At 36.8% G+C, this 11,821-nt stretch overlaps 1 pseudogene; it reads left to right on the top strand.

Annotated features, from left to right (window-relative positions):
- Nucleotides 1–525: 525 nt before the first annotated feature.
- LOC123607268 lies at nt 526–6,629 on the top strand (annotated as a pseudogene).
- Nucleotides 6,630–11,821: the final 5,192 nt, after the last annotated feature.

Below are 11,821 nucleotides of genomic sequence, written 5' to 3'. Positions count from 1 at the left end.
GAGGGTATTATGCTAAGTGAAATTAGTCAGAGAAAGACAAAAATCATATGACTTCACTCATATGAGGACTTTAACACTCTCCACTCTCTGCCCCTCCCCTGTTCATGCTCTCTCAATAATAAATAAATGTTAAAAATTTAAAAAAAAAGAAAGAAAAGAAAAGAAATTATCCTTCCATCTCATTTCAAAAAAATAATACGGGGAAATACATTTTAACTCTTAAGAATATAAGGGCAATAAATAGATTCATGAAAAAATAGTAGAGTTGCACTTCACTTTGGTCTCTAGAATAGTCTCAGATAATTTTTCCAACCCCAAAATTGACTCACTTCTCCCAGGAGATATTACTGTAAGATTTATGGCACTTGCCAAAAAATGAAAGGTCTTATCTCTCTCTCTCTTTTTTTTTTTTTTCTTCAGATATGCCTTGTCTCAATAACCCATACTGAAGATTTTCTAGAATAAAGACTCATACCTCTTAGTGTCTTCAGTATCTACCCTGGTTCCCCACACATAATTTCAACGATGATAAATGTGATCCTTGCTAAGAACCTAGCCTCTGTGTCTCATTTTCCTTCATCCTCTGTAAAAGAATACTACTACTATGGTAGGAAAAGATAGGATTCAGTAGGGAAAGATTAGAACCTGAGGTCCTTGGGTGGGGAAAAACACATATTTTGGAACAATGCTGGGAGTGTCTGACCACAGCAAACCCCCTCAGGCATAAGGTTCCTCTTAAGAATGTAACAGACACCACCAACTCCCCCTCAGTTTTCCCTCAGGAATTTGACAAAAAACCTGACTAAAAATAAGTAGACCATAAAACATATGACCCACAAGGAATGGTATGGTCATAGACTACCCCTCACACAATGGAAATGAGCCAATAAGAAATGGACAACACAGCACCTAGAGTTATCCAGCCAATGAGGGTAGAACCTGAGAAGGAATAAGGGGGAAGAGAAGAGGGGGCTGACCAAAACCGTATAAAACAAAGACCCTTGCCTATAGTTGCGGGTATTCACTTTCCAATGCCCCTTCTTTGTAAAGAGTACTTTCATACTATTCTTCCTTTCTGATCTTATACTCTAATAAACTTTTGTCTGCTGCTCAGTTTTGTTCATTTCTTTATTCTTTGAAGCAGCGAGCCAACGAATCCTGGGTATTGCAGTAAAAATCCTGCAACACTACTTGTACTTTATAGGGTTATGGTAAAGATTCCATGAGATAATGTAGACATAATGCCTAGCACCCACCTCATCTTGGGCACTGTGATAATTGTACATAGCCTTTAATTATGAAACAAAATAACATTTCCATATTCACCAATTTTTAAACACAAAAAGGAGGTGAAAATTGAAAGCAAGGAAATTAAACTAACAACCAATGTATATTTTAAAATCAATTGTTCTGTCAGGGTCTGAAGGTTTACTTAATTATATTGATGGGGTTCAGGACAAGCCACCCTAGAATGTGCCACTTTGGCATATGGATTATTTGACTGGAAGGCAATCAAGGCATCTCTCAGACTCAAGAAGAGCTTTTTACCTCCCCCTTAACTACCTAAAAAATTTTAGATATGGGACTTGTATCAGGAAGAGAGCAATTACCAGAGATAATTTTTAATCAGAAAGACTTAACTGCATAACATGGCAAACATTTGCTCTTCTCATCTTCCTATGAATTGTCTTCCTTCCCTTTGAGCCCAGATGCCTACCCTTTTCTCTTTAGCCTAAGATGGCATATATACTATCTTTGACCCTCTAATGCCTGTGTCAGGCTCCCATACATACAAAATTAAATTTGTTTTTTAGTCAATCTGTCTTATTTCAATGTAATATTAGTCCAGCCAAAGAGCCTAGAAGAAAAGAAGGGGAAAGTTTCCTTCCCCTAGAACATCAAAGTCTTCTATGGCTACTCTGGCTCTGATTGTTACTGTGAATGTGCTAAATTCACATGAGAACAAACCACACGCCTTCCCAACTTGCAAAATAAAATGATTTTGTCAAGTTCATTAACTAGTAAAAAATAAAATTTAAAATAACCTCTAAGAATTATGAAACAGAAAAAAAATTGTCATTTAGCAGGGCATAAAGTTTATTATTTAAAGAAAAAGCTGAAAATTCTTACAATAGCCCAGAAGAAATTATCCAGATTTTTCTACTAAAGCAAATTGTAATCGCATATTTATCTGCTATGACTGATGCTTATGTAGGGATTGAAAATATATAGTGGAAATAAAAGTTTCTGAATCATAAATCAGATTGCAGAAGATGATGCAACCCATGACTCAGGCAAGTACAATAATCATGATCAAAATTATGCATGCATTTTTCATATACACTTTGCAATAGGAATTGTAATTTGAAGTTATCTGCTGATTATCATAAGTGGAGCTGATGTTAGATAAAAATAAATCAAGATATTCAATTAAAAGCAAATAAATGTTAAAATATTAATCTGTATATTTGGGGGCAGTTATAAAGAACATGGTGATAATGACCTAAATCTGTACCTAGTATAACTTTGTTTAACAAGTATTTTATATTCCCCAAATATCTGTTGTAAAATTCTTTCAGCGGCAAATAATCTTTCTCTAAACAAACTAGTAATGGTTTAAAAAAAAAGCGTGGGTTAGAAAAGAGGGGAAAGAGGAGAGAAAAGACAAAGGAAGGGAGAGAAGGTATGCAAGACAGGTATGCAATATAGACATTACTTACTTTTCAAGGAAATGAAGAACAGTAAAGACCCTCAAAGTTCCAGCCCTTCAGGCTATATATGAAATGACTCTTCTTTGTCAAGTATAATTAAAAGAATACATGTAAAAGCAGAATACAGTGACAAAACATAAAGTTTGCCAGTAATTTAATTCTTGAGCTAAGTAATTTTGTGGTCCTATTTCTTAGAATATTTCTTTTTTCTATACAACAAAAATCCTTCTGAAAACAACTATAATGTTTTGGGTTGTTTTTTTTTTTTAATGTTTATTTATTTTTTAAACAGACAGAGGGTGAGCAGGGGAGGGGCAGAGAAAGAGGGAGACACAGAATTCCAGGCAGACTCCAGGCTCTGATCTGTCAACACAGCCCAGTGCAGGACTCGACCTCATGAAGCACAAGATCATGACCTGAGCCAAAGTAGGACACTCAACAAACTAAGCCACCCAAGTGCCCCAAAACAACTATAATGTTTATTCATGATGAATCTTTCCATCTTACTATAAAAAATTCTAAAACATGATATTAAATTCCTTGAGAAAGACATCTCTACTTACACTAAAATTCTCCCAACACCTTTTATTCTGAATAGCTTTATTTTATGAGAAAAAAAAAAAAAAAAAACTACTGTTTCATAGACAGCTTATCAAATATTCTCTCCTTTAAAAAAGGGGCTGGGGGGGAGACTTTAAAATGGAAAATCCTTCCCCCTGGTTATTCCAGTTGAGAGTTTATTTGACCATACCATTAGGTTCTTGCCTCCATGATTTTATCCTCTGGTGTGTAGAAACAAATTGATAGTCAATGGCATCTAACATAGAGAGAAATTGAGGATTCCTTTAAGGGGAAGAAAAGAAGAGACAGTATTTTTGTTTAAAATGGATTTCAACATAGTTAGGCTCTATTTTCCTTTAAAAATGACAATGTTCTTTTTTACAATTAAAAGCAGAAAAATATTTTTATCTGGGAGCTATTTTTAAACTATGAAGAATATTTAAAATTAATCATTTTCTCCTTTATTAAAAGAAAATAAAAAGGAACAATCATACTTCTTAAAGAATAGATTTTCCAATTCCTTCAAAACAGCCTTCAGAAAAATGTTTCAAATTATTCTTTTCGCGTACCTATTCAACAAATATTCACTGCATGCCTGTCATTGTGCTAGACATGGTTCCAAACCTTACAGAGTTTATGTTTAAAGAGATAAGGACATAAATCACACTAAAGAAAAATTATAGTTCAGATGAGTTTTCATTGTACAAAAAAATATGAACATTTGCATTTCCATAACTAATTTTAACCTTCTTAAAATAATCATTTCAAATAACATAACCCAAAACTTTTGACCTGGATGCTGTGGAGTCAGAAAGTCAAGTTCCAGGTAAAAGAAATTGTGGCAAAGACTTTATGAACAATAAAATAAATATGTAACCTAAATTACTTTAGATCTTAATGAAAAAGAGATTTACTGTACCCTTACTGAATGAACAAAACAAGTCTGATTGCATTTGGAAGTTACCTTTCTAAAACCTTCCTTGAAGATGCTTATCCCAGGATGCTATGGGTCCAGAGCTACACCTGGTGGCCAGTTTACAAACTTACAAGAAACTGTTCTAAATCTTTTAATGGAAACTTAGAAGTTATGTCTCTGTTAATCAAAAATATACATAACAGGGGGAATTTTAAATTTTTAATGAAAAATAAATATAAAAATATTACAGTATATAACTATATGATAAAGTATAACAACATGTTAGTGGCAGCATTTAAGTGGTGATATATGGATATTCACTGTACAATTCTTTTAACTTTGTTGTATGTTGGGAAATCTCCATAATAAAATGTTGAAAAAATTAAGGATTTTTAAAAACATTCCACCACAGTTATTTGTAGCACAAACACTTTTTTAGGTATTGTTTCCTTTATGTATGAGCATAATGCATGTCTTTATAATTCATGCTTGTGTAACAGTCTATTATATTGACATACAATGAATTATCAAACAATTTACTTGTTTCACATTTATTCAATTTCCAACTGAATATCTAAAAATTCACATTTTTGTTTCTGTTAAATCATGTTTCTAAGACAAATTTTCATGACTGATATCATTGGAATCAAAGGAGATAATTATTTTTATGGCTCATGAGACATGATCAAACTACTTTATACTAACTTCACACTGCTTTCCTAAATGGAAACCCACACCAATTTAACCACAACCATAGGACCTAACCATTTTAATAATTTGCTGCTTTATTAAGCATAAAAATATAATCCAGAAGTTAATTTGCACTTCTTTTATTTTTTAAAATTTTTTACATATTTATTTCTGCATTCATCTACTGGAATCTTAATAATTTTCTTATAAATTTGAATAATCACTTTGTTATAACTATTAACCCACTGTCTCCTACAGTCAGGCAAGTTTTTCTCATCAGCTACCATTTTTTACCATTTTCATTGTTTATTTTTATACATTCTAATCTGTCAGTATCATCTATTGTGATTTCTTCAATCCATTGAGAACTAAGAAATAGACTATTTCTCCAGAAATATAATAATAAATATTCTAAAATGTTTTGTTTTCTTTTTTTTCCAGTGGGAGCTGTAGGGTTGAGAAGAGCAGGGCTCTCTCCTGTCCCCGCCATTATATATGCTTATCCACTGATATCCATGTACTCTAAAAAGGGGCAGTCATTGAGCAAAAAATACTTTGCCTGCTGGGTTCAAGGCTCCCATTTGACCTGATATTGTGAACTTTGTTCACACCAACTTGCACAAAAACAACAGATAGTACCATGCTGTCAGTGAATTAGCCGGTCATCAAACCAGTGCTGAATCTTGGGGTACTAGCAGGGCAGTGGCTTGAATTCCCAGAGTTTGAGGTGGTGGGACTCACTCTTCTGGCCAGGGTGCTTCTAGAAATATGTGTCATGGGGGCCACATGTTTGTACCAACCACTGGCACCACAGAGTGAACACAACACAAGCAATACGTAATCTGCTCTGCCTTGGCTGCCTCCTCAGCCTTATCATCACTGCTCGTCTTAAAGATCATCGTATTGAGGAAGTTCCTGAACTTCCTCCGGTGGTTGAAGATAACGTTGAAGGCTACAAGAAGACCAAGGAGGCTGTTTTGCTTCTTAAGACACTTAAAGCCAAGAATGAGATCAAAAAGGTCTATGCCTCTCTGTACATGAGAAATGGCAAGGGCAAAATGTAAAAAAAAAAAAAAAAAAAAATTGTTGTATCCAATGCAGGGGATCCTGCATTATCTATAATGAGGACAAAAGTACCATCAAGGCCTGCAGAAACATCCCTGGAATTAATCTACTTAATGTAAGCCAACTGAACATTTTGAAACTTGTTCCTTGTGGGCATGTGGGATGTTTCTCCATTTGTACTGAAAGTGCTTTCTGCAGTTAGACGATCTGTATGGCACTTGGCATAAGGCTGCCTCTCTCAAGAGTGACTATAACCTTCCCATGCACAAGATGCTTAATACAGACCTTACCAGAATCCTGAAAAAGCCCAGAGATCCAAAGAACCCTCTGAGCACCATCCAAGAAGAGTCATCACAGAGTCCTAAAAAAGAATCCACTGAACAACCCGAGTATCATGCTGAACATAAATCCATATGCAAAGACCATGTGCTGGAACAACCATTCTTCACCAGGCCAGGAATCATAAACTCCAGATGGATAAGGCAGCAGTAGGCTTAGAGGCCAAATCAGATGAGAAGGGGTATCTAGGCAAGAAGCCTGTGGGAAGAAAGGAAAGAAGGCTGTTGGTGTGAAGAAGCAGAAGAACCTTTGGTGGGAAAAAGGCTGCAGCTACGAAGAAACCAGCAGCTGAGAAGAAGCCTGCAGAAAAGCAACCCACCACGGAAGAAGCGAAGCCTGCTGCATAAATGTTTACTCCGTAAATGTCAAACCATTATGGACAGCTAATTTTGAAAAAAGACCTGATCAAAGGCACTGAGAAACATGAAAAAAATAAAATAAAATGTTTTCAGGGCACCTAGGTGATTCAGTTGGTTGAGCTTTGGACTACTGATTTCCACTCAGGTCATGATCTCTAGGTTCGTGGGATGGAGCCCTGTGTGGGGCTCTGGGCTGACAGCTCAGAACTTGCTTGGGATTCTCTCTCTTCCTCTCTCTCTGCCCTTCCTCCCCTCGCACTCTGTCTCTCTCAAAATAAATAAATAAACTTTAAAAATAAAATGTTTTTATTTTAATCTATACACATTCAGTTCAGAAAGTAAAGTTCCTTTCCCCCGCATCAGGCTTCACACTGACAGCACAGATCCTGCTTTGGATTCTCTCTCTCTCTCCTTCTCTCTGTCTCTCTGCCCCTCCCCTGCTCATTCTCTCTCTCTCTCTCTCTCTCTCTCTCTCAAAATAAATAAACTTTAAAAAAGAAAAAGGAGGAGGAGAAGGAGGAGGAGGAGAAAATGTCCCTTTAAGAAGAGAAGAAAGAAATAAAAATGTAGCTGGTAAAACTGAGGCTTGATTCTCCCATATCACTGTTTTTATTTTTATTTTTTAAGTTTATTCATTTATTTTGAGAGACAGAGCGCACCTGTGCATGTGCGTGAGCAGGTGAGGGGCAGAGAACGAGTGAGAGAGGATCCCAAGCAGACTCCATACTGTCAGCATTGAGCCCCACCTGGGGCTCAATTTCACAAGCAGTGAGATCATGACCTGAGCCTAAATCAAAAGTTGGACACTTAACTGACTGAGCCACCCAGAAGCCCCCAGAGCACTGTTTTTAAATGTGGTCCTCCCAAGTAGCTACATCAGAGATACTTAAGGGCACTTGTTATAAACATACATTCTCAAATCCCATCTCTGTTATATTAAGGCTGAATCTCTGGGTATGGACACTGGGAAATTTCCATTTTTTAAAAAGATAACCAAGTGATTTTCATGCTGATTTAGGCCCAAAATCACAAACCAAGAGTAAGATTCTAGGTGAGTCACACAGTGGGGTTATTAAGATGCCTGACAATCAGGAGATACTCAAATATGTTCTGAATGAATAATACATGCATCTTTTTCTCACAGGATAGTTTTTTGAGGTATAATTCACACACCACAAAATTCACCCTTTTAAAAAAGTGAACAATTCAGTGGTTTTACTATATCCAGAATTGTGAAACCATCACCACTATCAACTAGAGAATATTTCCATCACACCAAAAAAGACATTTCATACCCATTAGTAGTCACACCTTCTCCCTACTACTCCCCATCCTCAGGCAATCCCTAATCTACTTTCTGTCTTGACAAATTTACCTATTCTGGACATTCCACAATACCCAAATATGAAATGTTCAGATAAATGAAATCACACAGTATATAGTCTTTTGTGATGATTTTCACTTAGTGTCATATTTTTAAGGTTCATCAATATTATGACATGTATTAGCATTTTATTCCTTTGCATTGCCCCATAACATTCCATTGTATGAATATACCATATTACATTTATCATCAGTAGATAAATGGATTTTTTCCATTTTCTGATAAATATGCTGCCATGAATGTTCATGTATGAGGTGTTTGTGTGAACATAAGTTTTCATGTTTGCCAGGCTATATGGTAACTCCATGTGTGACATTTAGGAGAATTGTCAAACTTTTTCAAAGCAGCTGCACCATTGTACGTTTCCACCAGCATTCCAGTTTCTACCAGTCCTCCCCAACATTGGTCATCTGACTTTTTGATTCTAACTGTCCTAGTAGGTATGAAGTATCTCATTGTAGTTTGGTTTGCATTTCCCTAATGACTAATGATATTGAGTATTTTCTCATGTGCTTATTGGCCATTTTTATCTCTTCTTTGGAGAAATGTCTATTCAGACCCTTTGCCCGTTTTTAAATAGTTTTTTTTTTTTTTCATTATTATTGAGTTGTAAGAGTTATTTAAACTAAATACAAGTCCTCTAGCAGATATAGGAGTTGAAAGTATTTCTCCCATTCTGTGGGTTGTTTTTTTACTTCCTTAATAGTGTCCTTTGAAGCACAAAATTTATAATTTAATAAATTCTAATATACCTAATTTTTCATCTCTTGTGCTTTTGGCATCATATCTCAGAAAACTTTGCCTAACCCAAGATCACAGAGATTTACATCTATGTTTTTTTCTTCTAAGAGTTTTATAGTATTAGCTCTACATTAGGTCTGTGAACCATTTTGACTTAATTTTTACATACAGTATGAGATAGGAGATCCAACTTCATTCCTTTACATATCCAGCTGTCTCAGCATCATTTGTTGAAAATACTTCTTTCCTTAGTGAATGTCCTGATACATTTGTTAAAAATCAACTGACCATAATGAAATTTATAAAAGAAACTGTCAATCTTAGGGGCGCCTGGGTGGCTCAGTCGGCTAAGCATCTGACTCTTGATATCAGCTCAGATCATGATCTCTCTGTCATGAGATGAAGCCCCACATTGGGCTGCACTGACAGTGTGGAGCCTGCTTGGGATGCCGTCTCTCTGCCTCTCCCCCGCTTGCTCTGTCTCTCTCAAAAATAAATAAACATTAGGGGCGCCTGGGTGGCGCAGTCGGTTAAGCGTCCGACTTCAGCCAGGTCACGATCTCGCGGTCCGTGGGTTTGAGCCCCGCATCAGGCTCTGGGCTGATGGCTCAGAGCCTGGAGCCTGTTTCTGATTCTGTGTCTCCCTCTCTCTCTGCCCCTCCCCCGTTCATGCTCTGTCTCTCTCTGTCCCAAAAATAAATAAGCGTTGAAAAAAAAATTTTTTTTTAATAAAAAAAAATAAAAAAAACATTAAAAAAAACCTCTCAATCCTATTTCATGGATCTATATGTCTATCCTTACACCAGCACCCACACCAACTTGATCACTGTTGCTTTATAGTAAGTTTTGAAAGTAGGAATATGTTCCTAGAAAAATTAAATTGTTCTCCTTTTTCACTATTGTTTTGGCTATTCTTAGTCTATTATATTTCCATATGAATTTTAGCATCAGCTTGTTAATTTCTATAAAAACAGAAGCACAGATTTTGATAGAGATTGTGTTGAATCTTTAGATGATTGGGGAGTATTACCAACTTGCCAATATTATCTTCGAATCCATTATTACTTTGAATTTATTTTGGTCTTCTTTACTTTCTTTTACCAACGTTTCATAGTTTTAGTGTACAAGTTTTACACTTCTTTTGTTAAATTTACTAATTATTCTTTCTGATGTTATTGTAAATGGAATTGTTTTCTTAATTTTGCTTTCAGTTATAGACATTTCTAGGGTATAGAAATGCAATTAATTTTTGTGTAATGATCTTGTGTCTGCAACCATGCTGAACATATTCTAAAAGATTTTTAATGGATTTGTTAAGATTATCTATGTACAAGATCATGTCATTTGCAAATAAGGACAGTTTTACATCTTCCATTTCAATCTAGATGTCTTTTATATCTTTTTCTTGTCTAATTGACCTGGCTAGAACAAAAATAGTCAAGTGTTGAGTAGAAGTAGCAGGAGTGGACATCTTTGTCTTGTTACTGGAAAGGATCCATAGCCTTTTACCATGAAGTATAATGTTAACTGTGGGTTATTTATAAATATTATCAGGTTGAGGATGTTCCTTATTATTCTTGGTTTGTAGAGTGTTTTTATAAAAGGGTGCTGGATTTTGTCAAATGCTCTTTCTGTATTTATTAACATGATCATGGAGTTTTGTCTTTATTCTGTTAATATAGTATAGTATATTGATTTTCAAATATTAATCAGCCTTGTATTGATATAAATCCCAGTTGTTCATAGGTATAATCCTTTTTTAAATTTTTTTTTTTCAACGTTTATTTATTTTTGGGACAGAGAGAGACAGAGCATGAACGGGGGAGGGGCAGAGAGAGAGGGAGACACAGAATCGGAAACAGGCTCCAGGCTCTGAGCCATCAGCCCAGAGCCCGACGCGGGGCTCGAACTCACAGACCGCGAGATCGTGACCTGGCTGAAGTCGGACGCTTAACCGACTGCGCCACCCAGGCGCCCCAGTATAATCCTTTTTAAATGTTACTAGGTATGGAAGAAGGAAAGATGGCAAAGGAGAAGAATCCTGAGTTTACCATGTCCCAAAGATACACCAAGGTAACAGCTAGCACTATGCAACTAACTCTGAAAATTACTTGCAGACTGGCAGAGCAGACCTACCATCGCTGGTTGCAGAGAAAATGCCACATCAAAAAGGGTAGGAGAGGCAGAGATACTGTTTGGAAACAGACCCCCTGAGTGACCAACCACAAATGGGAGGGACAACACAAACAAAGAGAAGCAAAGGGATCAGACTCCACACTAGGCACTCCCAGTACTGGGGAACTGCACTGGGAAGATGAGCCACCATAATGTCTGGTTTTGAAAACCAGCAGGGCTTAATTCAGAGATTTAAAACTTAGTGGGCTGGGGGCACCTAGGTGGCTCAGTCGGTTGAGTGTCCTCTTGATTTTGGCTCAGAATGTGGTACCAGAGTCAGAGGATCAAGCCCCGTGTCAGGCTCCATGCTCAGATTCTCTCTCTCCCTCTACCCCTCTCCCCAACTCATGCACTCTCTCTATATATAATTTAAAATTTATATAAATTTTATATATTATAAAACTCTCCTGGCTTAACTCCAGGAGAGCTGGAAGGAAATAGGAAACCAAGTTTCTGACCTTAATACCCAGCATACTAAATAACTCAGCCCAAGACAAAGCACAAAAGAAGCACCTGGGGTATACATAAAGGACATTTACTGACTAGTATTAGAATTTATGCCAGAGGGGCAAGGACCTGCAGATTTCTACAGGAATAAAAGTGCTAGTGGACACCATTTTTCCTCCTCTCCCCAAGCCTGGATAGCCAGACCTTTGCAGGAGCCAGTGCCAACATTCTTCATCTACCTTGCTAGCACCTCGTGCCCTGTTCCATTGTTCCTCTGTGGCCCCACCCCATCCAAACCACTTGCCTCAGAAGTATTCCTTCAAAGCAGCTACTACCCCACCACACCCAGCAGGAAGTCTCAGCCAGGATCAGTGCCACTCCAAAGTGACTCCCTCACTGAGGAGGCAGAGGGGATAACTACACACACCAATGC

The sequence above is a fragment of the Leopardus geoffroyi genome, chromosome A2 (assembly GCF_018350155.1).
Source record: "Leopardus geoffroyi isolate Oge1 chromosome A2, O.geoffroyi_Oge1_pat1.0, whole genome shotgun sequence".
Lineage (NCBI taxonomy): Eukaryota > Metazoa > Chordata > Mammalia > Carnivora > Felidae > Leopardus > Leopardus geoffroyi.
Note: the sequence above shows the minus strand (reverse complement) of the source record. Positions and strands in the feature narration are given on the sequence as shown.